Source organism: Equus quagga, chromosome 4, assembly GCF_021613505.1.
Source record: "Equus quagga isolate Etosha38 chromosome 4, UCLA_HA_Equagga_1.0, whole genome shotgun sequence".
Lineage (NCBI taxonomy): Eukaryota > Metazoa > Chordata > Mammalia > Perissodactyla > Equidae > Equus > Equus quagga.
In genome coordinates this window covers 15,116,876-15,129,021 of record NC_060270.1, presented here as the reverse complement: position 1 = coordinate 15,129,021, position 12,146 = coordinate 15,116,876, and positions in this window count along the sequence as shown.

The window sequence follows — 12,146 nt, the reverse complement described above, 5'->3', positions numbered from 1 at the left end:
TAATCATGTTACTTTCAATACAAAATATTACATTTATTGTTACTTGATTTTAAACTAGAGGAAGAAACAGAAGTTCTTACTGAATTTGAGATAAAAATGTCTCCACCATGTACAACACCAAGAGTGAGCATTAGTGTTAAGTAGGGACTTTGAGTGATAATGATGTATCAGTGTTGGTTCATCGATTGTAACAATTGTGCCACTTCGGTGGGGATGTTGATAATGGGAGAGGCTATGCATGAGTTGGGGTTCAGGGTACATAGGGACTCTTTGTACTTTCCGCTCAATTTTGCTGTGAACCTCAAACTTCTCTAAAAAATAAAGTATATATGCATATATACGTATATAAATATGAGCTCCTTTTCAGAAGCAATATTTTCCAGTTTACTGTAATGATGTATAAGGCATTCAATAAACTAAACTAAAGAAAACAAAACAAAAACTACAGCATGCCAAGTAGAGAAAGCAAATCTGCGTATGTGTTTATTCAAATGAGTTTGGACTCTTGCCACCTACATACAAAAAAAAATGTCTTTACCAGATGAAACACTTATTTCTAAAGGATTTCTCTAAGTTAAAAGATTGCGAACATTTTTTAAGAGGATGATATAACTTATGTTATATTCTCACTGTCACATAGTGTCAGTTGACTCCCTGACATGAAAAATGAAGAAATCTTAACAACTTTACACTTCTTCAAACCACCTTTCCTCCTACTTTCTGATTTGTTAGTTATATACCATTTTTATATTTTGAAGGTTTCAAATATTTACATTCTGTTCTTTAGCCATAATTCCCTCAAGTGTTTAGTTTTAACTATACATTTAAATGGATTTATTGTTAATCACTAATCGTGATTTCTTTTTTACATTTGTATTTTGTTTCGTGGGATAGCACTATCTAGTTCTTTTTTCTTTTGTTTTACAACTGGAGGAGTACGAGAGGAAAGAGGTAGGATGACAAAAATGAGAGTTTCTGTCCATTTTTAAATTCTCTCCTGTCCTCTTTGGTACAGATCTGCAGGTAAGATGAAATAAAACCCATCATAGCTCACTCAGAATATGTCTCTCTCTCTGTCATGCTACTCATTGAATGTATGGTAGGATCTGTTAGCTGACAATGTAATCATGGAGTTATTAGCTGGCCTAGTTTTCATTCTAAGTGAGAACAAAAAAGATTAAAAAAATCCTCTCAGGAGTAAAGCAAAATAAATTCTTACTCATTATCAAAACCATTTGGAGACTACTGATTAGACCATATATCACTAAAAAGTTACAGCAGATATAGATACTGTAGCATTCAAAATAACCAAATACCTCGCCTGTGCTTCAGATGAGAACTAAGCAAAGAATAGTTTATTCTAAGCCATGATGTTTCTGATAACCACAATTGACCACACTGTGAGAACCTTATACTTGGTTTGTGCGTATATGTTACATTTGCATTCATGTGATTAATTCTATTAGAGAAAATGTTTGTGGTGGAAATGTCTGAGATAACAATCAACCTGAACAGGAAGTTCATGTGGGTAACTATTTCAGTGTTAAATATGCACTTTAGAGAGGCAGGTGGAGGAGAAGGATGAGAAAGACTGCCCAGAGAATTGAGGGGGAGGTGCAATGAGGCAAGCTGGCTGTGGACGTGGTCAGAGTACCTGGAGCCCCAGACAAGTCTAAGCAGAAGCAGCTGAAGCCATGCTTGATGAAAGGCTGTAAAGTCTCCAAAAGTGACTAAGAAAGTGACCAGATTTTGCCATATAAGAAATAGGTTACCTCCAAGGCAAATAAAAATATCTAACTTTTGAGGAGAATAAAGTTAGAGACTGTGGCATAGAAATGGTTAGAGACCACCTAAAAACAAATGCATTGAGAGACCTCACCAAGAATGGCAGGGTAGGGAACTCCAAACTCTCTTCCTCCTCTAAAGCAACAATTAGGCTAGCAAAAGCTGTCAGAATCAACTTTTTCAGAACTCTGAAATCTAATGAAAAGCTTACAATGACCAGCAGAATGCTAGTGAAGAACAAAGCTGCTAAATTTCAGTAAGAGCCTGATATGGCATTTTAACTTACCTGCCTTCTACCTGTTAATCCCCAGTTGGGCAGCGGCTAACGGGAAAGTAGCCCATACTTCTGCTGTGGCTTACTTATGCCAGAGGGGGCAATATAGACCTTGTTCTCAAAGAATTATGGTTGTGTGTTTTGACCTGTCTAGTGGCTCCCTGAGGAATTGACTTAGGGGCTTGCCTTGTTTCTCTCATCTTGGAACTATCTCAGGGCTGGAGCTGCCTTCTGGGTAGCATTTGTCAAAAGCATTTAACGTCAAACATATAGTGGCAGCTGCTTGGGGGAAGAGATAAAAGACTGGGCAAGCAGTAGACACACCAAAAAGCCTGAGAAGGAAGAGGCTGGAAAAAGAGATACGTGGGAGACGAAAGACCTTAAAAAGCTCCCTTGTATTCTGGGGAATCTGGAAGATCACTCACATGCCCAGGGCTAGACACATGCTCAGAAAAGATCTGAGAAGGTTCTCAGCTCTCACCTCTGGCTGACATTCAGGCTCGGCTCAAGCAGGAAGTGAAGGCTAAGGCAGAGTTGTCAATTGCCTGGTGAATGTTAATACACACACAGAGCCCATCTGCAGGGACTAGGAGAGTTTTTCCCCTCCCCCCCAATTCTAGATGTTTAAGGGCATTACTGTCAAATCACTAGCTGACCAATAAACTAATGCGATGGAGATTTCAGAGGTGTCACACAACAAAGAAGAAAGTTGTTAAAAAATTAGTTTAGAAAAGTCACTAAACAAACAAAAGCAACTACAATAAGCAGCAACAATAAATCCAGTAGAGATGGGAGAATCAGATTTCCAGAATTGCCATAATATTATAAGATTTAAAATTTTCAGTTTTCAACAAAAATTATGAGGCATAAAAGAATTAAGAAAGAACAGCCTGTACACAGAAAGCAAATAAAGCAACTGTCTCTAAAGAAACACTTACTTACTAGTAAAAGGATTTAAATAAACTATTTTAATAGTTTATAATAGTTGAAGAAAACTATGCACAAAGAGTGAAAGGAAACAAGGAGGATGACATCTCACCAAATAGAGAATATAAATAAAGAAATAAAAATTATAAAAAAGAAACAAGTAGAAATTCTGGAGCTGTAAAGTATAATAACTGAAATAAAAAATTCACTAGAGAGATTCAATAGCAGATTTGAACAGGCAGAAGAAAGAAACAGAATTTGAAGATAGTTCAATTGAGATTATCCAGTCTGAGGAGCAGAAAGAAAAAAGAATGAAGAAAAATGAACAGAACCTAAAAGATCTGTGGAACACACAAATTGCCAAAACTGACTCAAGAAGAGATAGAAAATCTGAACAGACCTATTACAAGTAGAGAGATTGAATCAGTAAAAAAAAACCTCCCAACAAAGAAAAGCCCAGGGTGAGAGGGCTTCACTGGAGAATTCTACTAAACATTTTAAAAAGAATTAATGCCAATCCTTCTCAAATTCTTCCAATAAGTAGAAAAGGAGGAAGCATCTACTAATTAATTTAACGAGGTCAACATTACTGTGATATCAAAGTCAGACAAAGACATCACAGGAAGAGAAAACTACAGACAAATATACTTTATGAATATAGATGGAAAAATCCTCAGCAGAATACTAGCAAACTGAATCCAGTAGCATATTAAAAGAATTATACACCACATAAAGTGAGATTTATCTCAGGAATGCAAAGCTTGTTTAACATACAAAAACTAATCAATGTAATTCATCACTTTGATAGAAGGAAGGAAGAAAAACCCCACATGATCATCTAATTTGATGCAGAAAAAGCATTTGGCAAAATCTAATACTCTTTTGTGATAAGAACACCCAACAAACTATGAATAGAAAGGAAGTTCCTCAACACAATAAAAAGAATTTATGAAAAACCCACAGCTAACATCATAATCAGTGATGAAAAGCTTTCCCTCTAAGGTCAGGAAAAAGACAAAAATGGCCGCTTTTGCCACTTCTATTCAATATTATACTGGAAGTTCCAGGAAAAGAAATGAAAGTTATCCAAATTGGAAAGGAAGAAATAAAACTATCTCTGTTTACATGTGACATGATCTTATACATAGAAAATCCTAAACACATTACCATAAAACCCTCCCAAAACAATTAGGGCTAATAAACCAATTTGGCAAAGTTGTGGAATACAAAATCAACATGGGAAAATGAGTTGCATTTCTATACACTAGCAATGAACAAACTGAAAAGCAAATTAAGAAAACAATTCCATTTGCAATAGCATTGAAAAAATTTAAATACTTAGGAATAAATTTAACCAACGAGCTGCAAGATTTGTACTTTGAAATCATTAAAACATTGCCAAAACAATTAAAGAAGATCTAAAAAAATGGAAAGACATCCTGTGTTCTTGGATGGGTAACTTAATATTAAAATGTTAATACTACTCAAAGAGAGCTTTTTTTGCAGAAATGGAAAATCCTGAAATTCATATAGAATTTTGTGGGATCTCAAATAATCAAAACAATATTGGAAAAGAAGGATAAAGTTGGAAGACTCACATTCCCAATTTCAAAACTTCCTACAAAGCTACAGTAATCAAAACAGTTTGGCACTAGCCAAAGGATAGACATAAAGACCAATGGAATAGAATTGAGAGTCTAGAAGTAAATCCAGACACCTATGGCCCACTGATTTTCAACAAAGGCACCAAGATCGTTACCTGGGGGAAAGAATAATGTCTTCATCAAGTGATGCTGGGACAGCTGGATCACCACATGAAAAAAAATGAAGTTGGACCCTTATCTCACACCATATACAAAAATTGACCCCAAATAGACCAAAGATCTAAGTAGGAGATCTAAAACTATAAAACTGTTAGAAGAAAACTTCTTCACTATGTTTGGATTTGGCAATGGGTTTTTTTTAGATATGACACCAAGAGCACAAGCATCCAAAGAAAATACAGAAATTAGACTTTATCAAAATTAAAAACTTCTGTACATCAAAGTACACTATCAAAAGAGTGAGACGACATATAGAATGTGAAAAAATATTTGAAAATCATATATCTGATAAGGTTCTGGTGTCCAAAATGTATAAAACACTCATACTGCTCAAAAACACACAAGCCAACTGAAAAATGGGTAAAAGACTTGAATAGACATTTTTCCGACAAAGATATACAAATGGCCAACAAGCATATGATAAGATGGTCAATGTCATTAGTCATTAGGGAAATGCAAATCAAAACCACAATAAGATATCATATCCCACCCACTAGAATGGTAATCATCATCATTATCACCATCATCATAAAACAGAAAATAACAAGTTTAGGCAAGGATGTGGAGGAATTGGAGCCCTCATATATTTCTAATAAAAATGTACAATGGTGAGGCCACTGTAAACAACAATTTGGTGAGTCTTCAATAAGTTAAACATAGAATTGTGCATGGCTCAGCAATTTCACTCAAGTATATAGACAAAAGAAGTGAAAACAGGTGTTCAAACAAAAACTGGAACACTAACGTTTGTAGTAGCACTATTTACAATAGCCAAAGTAGGAAACAATCCAAAAGCTCATCAACTGTTGGATGTATAAACAAAATGTGCCATATCTATACAATGGAATATTATTCAACCGTGAAAAGTAATGAAATACTGACACATGCTACAACACAGATGAACCTTTAAAACATTATGCTGCATGAAAGAAGCCAGACACAAAAGGCCACATATTGTGTGATTTCATTTATCTGAAATATCCAGAATAGGCAAATTCACAGAAACGTGAAGCAGATTAGTGTTTGCCAGGGGCTAGGGGTAGGCGGAATAGGGAGTGACTACTTAATGGGTATACAGTCTCCTTTGAGAATGATAAAAACCTTCTGGAACTTGGTAATGGCAATGGTTTCATAACATTGTGAATGCACTGAATGACACTGAATCATACACTTTAAAATGGATAAAATGGTGAAATTTAAGTTATATATATTTGCCACAATAAAAAAAATGCACCTTAGCTGCATGTAATATCTAGAGGAAGAGAATCTTTAGGAACACTTACAAATGACAGTATGGAAGTTATTTCTAATTTTAAGTTTTTAAATTAAACTTTTTACTTTGAGATAATTGTAGATTCACAAGCAATTGTAAGAAGTAATACAGAGAGATTCTATGTGCCCTTTATCCAGTTTCCTCCGATGGTAATATTTTGCAAAACTATACACATAATGTTTATAATATAATATATAAAACAATAACACAACCAGGATATTGGCAATGATATAGTCAAAATACAAAATGGTTCCATCATACCATCTGCAACTAGTAACAATTTTGTTTCTTTCTTTCTCATCTGTATGCCTTTTATTTCCTTTTCTTGCCTTATTGCACTAGCTAGAACTTTTAACACTATGTTGAACAAAAGTTGTGACAGCAGTGATCTTTGCCTTATTTTCTTTCTTAGGGGGAAAGTATTCTCTCTTTCAACATTTAGGATAACATTAACTGTAGGTTTTTGTAGATGCTTTTTATCACGTTGGGGAAGTTCCCTATTATTATTATTCCTATTCCTATTTTTCTGAAAGATTTTTTGTCATCATGAATTAGTGTTATGGACTGAACTATCCCCAAATTCACACATTGAAGCCCTAATCCCCAATGTGGCTGTATCAGGAGATAGGGCCTTTGAGAAGGTAATTAAAGTTAAGTGAGGTCATAAGGATGGCATCCTAATCTGATGCAACTGTTGTTCTTGTAGGAAGAGGAAGAGACACCTGAGATATCTCTCACTCCAAGCACACACACAGGAGAAAGCCATCTGAGGACACAACAAGAAGGCAGCTGTCTGATAGCCAGGAAGACAAGCCTCACCAGAACCCCGCTGGTCCTTGATCTTGGACTTCCATCCTCCAGAATTATTGGAAGCTAAATTTCTGTTTAAGTCACTCTGTAGTATTTTGTTATACCAGTCCTAGCAGACGAAGACAATTGGTATTAAATTTTGTCAAAGCTTTTTCTGTGCACTTTAGTTACTTGTAATGTGTAAGAGAAAAAGAATCTTTAGGAAAATTTACAAATGACAGAGAATGAAATTCTCATCTTTTTTAGGTTTTTGCTCTGTTGTTATGAAAGTCATAAAGCAACTCATTTAAATTCTATTGGAAGACTTGAGTAAATTGTTCCAGAAGAATTCAAAACTTGTGTATATATATAAATTTTTTAGGAAGATTAGCCCTGACATCTGCTGCCAATCCTCCTCTTTTTTGCTGAGGAAGATTGGCCCTGAGCTAACATCTGTGCCCATCTTCCTCTAATTTATACGTGAGATGCCTGCCACAGCATAGCTTGATAAGTGGTGTGTAGGTCTGCACCTGGGATCCAAACCCATGAACCCCAGCCCACCAAAGTGGAGAATGCAAAGTTAACCGCTATTCCATCGGGCTGGCCCCAAAATTTATGTATATTTTGTTAGCTGTATTGTAAGTTGTATCTCTACCATTTAAAATCATATGTTGAAAAATAGTTCAGAATAATTTTTTGGCAATATTCTCAAGTTCTAAGCAAGGATTAAACATATTTGCTTCTGTGAAAAGTGATTTTATACAGAAAATTTTAGAGCATTGTAATGGCATAGAAACAAATAATGCTGTAGAATGGTGGTGTCCAATGTGTTAGCCACTTGCCACAAGGGTTGTTGACCGCTTGAAACATAGCTAATCTGAGTTGAGCTGTGAGATGTGGTGAATTGTCAAGGGGGATGTGGTAAGGATGTGTAGTAACTAGCCGTCTGCAATGGTAGGAATGAAAAACGGCACTACTAGCTTGGAAGTGTATTCATTGTCTAGGGCTGTTTTGATAAAGTACCACAAACTAAGTGGCTTAAACAACAGAAATTACCGTCTCACAGTTCTGGAGACTGGAAGTCCAAGATCACAGAGTCAGCAGGGTTGGTTCTTTCTGAGGGCTTTGTGGTGTAGTTTTTTTCAATGCTTTCTTGATTGGGTTTTGAGAGATCCTTGCTAGAGGCCAGCCAGTTCCCTTTCTTGAGCACATGATCTGGTCCACACCCCAACCACTTCCGTATTCAGGATCTTACACTTTGGGCCGCTATGCACCTGCCCTAACTGCCCCAGAACCCTATACCAGACAACTAGGGACAGCCTTTTCACCCTGGATTTTGTGAAATTGTTCAAATTAGCCATGCATGGGAACCCAGGAAACTTAGTGAACCTCACTCTGTTTGTCCTATATAAGCTGCCCCATACGGTTCCAGCTTGCTGTTACTCTGTCCCCGGGGGCAACCTCTGTGTGGCCCTGCATGGCAGCCTTCTCTCCTTTGGCATTGTAAGTAACAAAGAATTCTGCCTTTCATCTGTCATTGTATTATGTCCCACCATCAAAAGAATATTTCAACCTTATAAAACAATTGGCACTCTGAGGGGGATAGTATGGCATGACTACTGACTTGTATACCTTTTTGGGAGTCTGATCTTGGCTTACTAGTTGGTTCCAAACCACCAGGAGAGTGGCTTTGGAAGGAACTGCCACCTACGGGTGAGCTTGTGTTTCAACCTAGTTACTTGCTGCTCTGTCTGCTGGTGGTTTCCACATCTTTCCTTACCCAAATTTCCTCAGTGTTGGAATATTAAAAAGGAACAGTTCTAAAGGGTTAAACTTCATGAGTTAGATACTAGCCCTTCAAGTGGGGGCCACCTTAGGGCAATAGGAGTGAGAAGCCACTTGAGCCACACTTTCCAGAGTCTAGCTCTCAGGTGTGTTTCTGGTCTGCTAAAGACTAAATATTTGTATTGTCCTTCCCTCCCCCAGATTCATATATTGAAACCTATTCCTCCAGTGTGATGGTATTTGGAGGTGGAGACTTTGGAAGGTGATTAGGTCATGAAGACGGAGCTCTCATGAATGCTCTTATAACAAAGACCCCAGAGAGCTAGCTTGTCCCTTCCACCATATGAAGATATAATGAAAAAGTCTGTCTATAAACCAGAAAGCAGGCCCTCACCAGACACCAAGTGTGCCAGTGCTTTGATCTTGGACTTCTCAGCCTCCAGAAATGTGAGAAATAAATTTCTGTTGTTTCTAAGTCACCTAGCCTATGGTATTTTGTTATAGCAGCCTGAATAGACTAGGACAGTGGGCATAAACACTATGACATAATAAGCAATAAATTAAAATTAAATTAAGTCTTTGGCATCTACAAATTGGCGTGACAAAATGGGACCCCACAGACCCTCAGTTAAAATAGTTAATATGGCTCGATGTAAGTTAAAACAGGTCTTTCAAGGATTAAAACATTATATAAGACCTAATTAATAAGTGGGTGATTATCCTCCCTGCTTCTCCATTTGACAGCTCAGTTTTGCCTGTTTTTAAACCTGTAAAAAATGAATGAGGCCTCATGGTAGATTTTCAGAACCTTAATACTGTGGTCCCATCTACTGAAGCTCCCATACCCAATATCTAATACTATTAAAATAAGTAACTCCATCTAATATGTTCTATTCAGTGCTTGTTTCAACAGCCTGTCAGCTGCAGTTTTCTTCATCTCTGAAGGCATACAACACACCTTTACTAGCCTACCCATGAAGTCTCTCGGCAGCCTAGCCATCACACACAATCTTCAGGCAAAATTTTAACTATAGCCACCTTTCTCCAGGGACGCAAGTATGGTCTTTACATTAATGACATGCTCTTCCAAGGAGTTTTGTTTAACATACTCATTAAGGACACGCAAGTCCAACATCTTTTAACCCTTTTTGAGTTCTATAGGCAACATATTCCTCATTTACCAATTTTAAATTAAATTTTTAATTTTAATCCCTCTTCTGCTGCTACTTAGAAATGAGCTTACCTATCCCCAACAAAAGGCTCTAAAATGGATCCAAATTAAAATCATCAGGCACTCCCATTAGTACCTCAGAGAATCCTTCACTATACAGGCTCTAGCAACCTCCTCTCATACCACCTAGAATCTGTGGGCTACCTATGATGGCCATAAATTGCCATGAGCTTCTGATGCCAAAAACTGTCCCTCACTGTTTGCCTAGCTCATAATCCTGGTGTACTCCTTGCTCTCTGCCAAAGCGTACATCCCTACACTCCCATGTCTAAAGGGAAATCTGGTAGAGGGTACTACTATCTGTGCTATTGCAAAAATTAATGGAGATTATTGCTTTCCCCAGGAGACTTCTGCCTCATATAGGTTCACCCCTCGATCCCCTGTGGAGAGGACCTCCCTCTTTCTGGCACCTTCTCCCACTTCCAATCTCCAGTTTGCCACCTTAGCCTCCCACCCTTCATCTCTGACCATGACCACCACAACTACCCCTTCCTCTTGGTTACAAATACCATTAACCATTACATATACCTTACCAAACTATCAGTTCATATCTTCCAACAATGTAACTGCTGTATTTACCACCTTGAACCAAGGAATACACAAAGTATTATTGTCATAAAAAATAGAACTTATGTTTTTAACATACTTTACAACTCAGCCAGGATGTTGTTAGAGATTCTGAAAATTCCAGATCTGTTTTCTTGGCTAATGCCATAGAATTGGGAACTTGGTTATCGACCAGCCTACAAGGACTCCTTCTACTTCTACTTGTTTTCTTCCATTTAGTGTCATAATAAAATCTTTTTTATGCTGTTTAGGGTAACTTATGCACTACTTGCTAAAAGTCTCCTCTACTATTTGAGTCACTCAAATACCTCAAATAATCAAGCTCAACATTGATGTGAGGATCAATGGGTCAATTTTAACATGGTTTTTTATTGTCCTAAAATGCTGTCTAGACCCAATTTTGAGGCCCTGACTAAAGGATGCTCAGTTCCTCTCTTTGAGCAGTTAAGTCCACACCCTGACTACTTCCCTTATGAGGGCTCTCACACTCCAGGCCACTGTGTATACAATCTCCTTGCCCCAGGGCGAAGTACCAGACAACTAGGAACAGCCCCATAGACAGTCATGCACAGGAACCTGGGAAATTATTCAAATTAGCCAGTCTGGCAGCCCTTTAATCATAACCCCACCCCACTTGCCATTCATAAGCTACCCTCTATAGCTCTACCTTGGTGTTACCCTGTCTGTGAGTGCAAAACCACTGTGGCCTTATGTGACAGCCTACTCCCTTTTGGAATTGTAAGTAACAAAGAGTTCTGCCTTTCATCTATTCAAGTGTCTTTGTGTTGTGCCCTACCATCAAAAGGATCTTTAAATCTTCTAAAACAGGAAGAAAGACTCTATTCTTTCCTTCTCTCCTAGCTTCTGGTGGTTTGCTGGAAATCTTTGGCATTTATCGAACTGTAGGAGCACCACTCTGACCTCTGCCTTCATCTTTACACGGCCTTCTCCCAGTGTCTGTGTCTAGTTTTCCTCTTTACAACAAAGTCATTAGATTAGGGCCCTACCTACTCCAGTATGGCCTCATCTTAAGTAATTATATCTCTGATAACCCTATTTCTAAATAAGGTCACATTCTGAAGTACTGGGGGTTAGAAATTCAATATATGAATTTTGAGGAGACATAATTCAACCCATAACAGGAAGACTTTATTAAAGCCATACATAGGTTTATCCTATCATCCATCAATTTTATTCCTTGGTGTATGCCCCCAAAAATGAATGCTTAAATAGACCAAAAGGTATGAACAAAATAAAAATGTTCATAGAAGCCTTATTTATCTTAGTCCTGAACTGGAACAATCTAAATCTGCAGAGAAATAGGTGAATAAATTATGGTAAATTCATACAAAAAAACCCTACTACACAACATTAAAAAAGGACCAAGTAAAAAATTTCATTTATGGGAAGTGCAAAAACTGGCAAAATGGTGATAGAAGTCAGAATAGTGTTAATCTCTGAGGAAGGGGTATTGACAGAGAAGGAGCATGAAGGAAACCTCTTAAATAACAGAAGAGGAAGAGCCTATGAAGACATGGGGAAGAAGAGCCCATGAAGACACAGTGTTCAGGAGTTACTTTTCTAAGTCAATAATCTAACTTTAATTAAGATTTAATTAGTATTAATTAATGGTCTTACCTTGGTTTTGTAGATGATTATCTGTGTGCATGCATATGTAAAAATTCATAAAGC